The sequence below is a fragment of the Ipomoea nil genome, unplaced genomic scaffold (assembly GCF_001879475.1).
Source record: "Ipomoea nil cultivar Tokyo-kokei standard unplaced genomic scaffold, Asagao_1.1 scaffold1936, whole genome shotgun sequence".
Classification (NCBI taxonomy): Eukaryota; Viridiplantae; Streptophyta; class Magnoliopsida; order Solanales; family Convolvulaceae; genus Ipomoea; species Ipomoea nil.
This window is the reverse complement of record NW_017618364.1, coordinates 740,311-742,667: the sequence shown is the minus strand read 5'-3', so window position 1 is coordinate 742,667 and position 2,357 is coordinate 740,311.

Sequence of the window (2,357 nt, the reverse complement as noted above, 5' to 3'; positions counted from 1 at the left end):
ACGGCCGGAGCGAATCGCTGGCGACGGTGCGTGGGCCTAGCGCCCCCATCGTGGGGCCGCGGCAGTGCGGTGCCGGGCGGGTGGGCCGCCCGGGGTGCGTGCCTGCGTGGGGTGCGTGTAGAAGGTGCGGGAGTTTCGGAGGTGTGGTGAACCTGCGGACTGGCGTGCGGAAAAGTGGAGAATGGCATCTAAGTACGTGGGACACGTGGGTGTCTGGAAGGGGAAGCGGGCAGGCTATAAATAAGGGCCCTGGATTCCTGGCAGATGGCGACACAGACACGACATGTACACTGGTCTAGTGGTCCTTGGTGTATAGTTTAAACCCAGTCACCTGGGTTTAATTCCTCTCAGTAACATATCTAGCTATAGTGCGCTCATTCCTTGGGCCGCGTTCTTTGTATTTGGGCTGCCATTCGGGGCTTGTACGTACTATTTTGGGCCTAGCGCCCCGGTAAATAAAGTCATTACTTTCCTACCCCGTTCTATGTTCCTATACCCGGTTTATGGTGGACCCGGCCCGTTCCCAATGAAACCATCATTTTTCATACATACTTTTTTTAAGTTTCTATTTTCAATACATCTTTTTTTTATTCAATACATGTTTTTTTTAAGTTTTTATTTTCAATACTTTTTTTTGTTTATGGTTTAATTTTTAAATAAAAAGAAATAATAATTAATTTTTTTATTTTAATATTCTTTATAACTCAAATTTGTTGTATACATTATTTTACCTTTTTATAAAAATATAATAAATTAAATTTAAATGGTTAAAATAATTGTAAAAACACATTAACATCACAATAAAAAAAATAAAAACAAATTGCATTCAATTTCAATCTAATATAACATTTTTCCGAGTACTCCCTCAACTTTCTCAATATGCTGAATTTACCAGTTCTTGATTATATTGTTTCTTGAACTTATCCTTAAACATATGAAGCTCATGCTCAACACCAAAATCCTCATTGGTTAAAGAGATGGAAGATGATAAGACTTTGGGTTAGAGTTCTATTAAAACTTTGAAATATTAATTGCTTTACTACCTATCTTTTTATATTGTAAATACAATAAATTGCTTAATTCACAACTATATTCACAACAAATTAAATTATTTTACAACTATATTCACTAAATTGATTAATACTATTATGTTTGCATTGTGGTAATATACTTATGTAGTTATGTATTAGTTTTGTATTAGGTATATTTCTTAAATTATTTAGAAATGCTTATTAGAATTTTTTTAAAACTTAACATATAAGTTTTAAATAGGCTCAAAGCAGGATTTACTTTAAAGCATTTTTAATTGCCGACATATTAAACATGCTTTTAAAAAGACTTCTAGCCAAGCCAAGCCATTTGTAGGCTCAGGCTTGAGCCTAACAATAAGCCTACATAGAAGCTCAGGCCTTAGATTTTCGTAACAGGCCCATACCTAATTTTCTAAAGTTCGGATCGCCTCGGCTTATTCTCATCCCTACCACCAATGATAAGGGACCTCTGTTATAATTAACTCATTGGGAAAACAATAAAAATTTGAAGAGACATCATAATGACCAAAAGTGTCCAAAACATAATAATCTAAGGTGTTAAATGATAAAAACAATAGTTTGATACTAAATTTGAAATTATCATAAAAAACAATGGACATCCGCTTAAATTAACTCTTTATTACAATATGAAATTATTAGTACATGGTTTTTTTCGATCCTACCTATTTATATTTATTATAAAAGTTGAAAATTTTCATATTAAAAACTAACAATCAATTCTATTTTACATTGAATAACTTACACATTAAAAAATTATATTAATTATCTATTTATTTTAATTTTTCGCATTGGACATTAGGTTAGTTACGCGCATATTATAACTACTGTCAATATTAGTGTATAGAAAGAGACGCTAATAATATTTTTGTTATTATAATAGATATATAGATACAAAAATATCATGATATCATATTTTTCCTTATATGCAAAAGCATTCTTATTTTAAAATGTTGCATTGATATCCTAGTTTTGTTTCAAAGTTTACTTTGGTGATATTTTAAACTTTTGTTTGTTATCATAAATAATAAATAGTTGTTTGAAAAACTCTTAATTTTACATTTGTTTCTAAATGTTTTCCAAACCCGTAAATATACCATAATCAAAACCACTTTAGGTCATCATTTAAATAGTAGCTAGGTCCATGTTTAGTATATGTTCATAACATACTTTGTAATATTATATTTGTGGATCTAATAAGTTTTTAACTACTTTGTATGAAGAGTTAAAACCATTTGGGTCTTCCAAGTAAAGTAGTTTTGTAATGTTTAGTCCTAAACTTTTAAATTAACCACTATGATCCTTTGA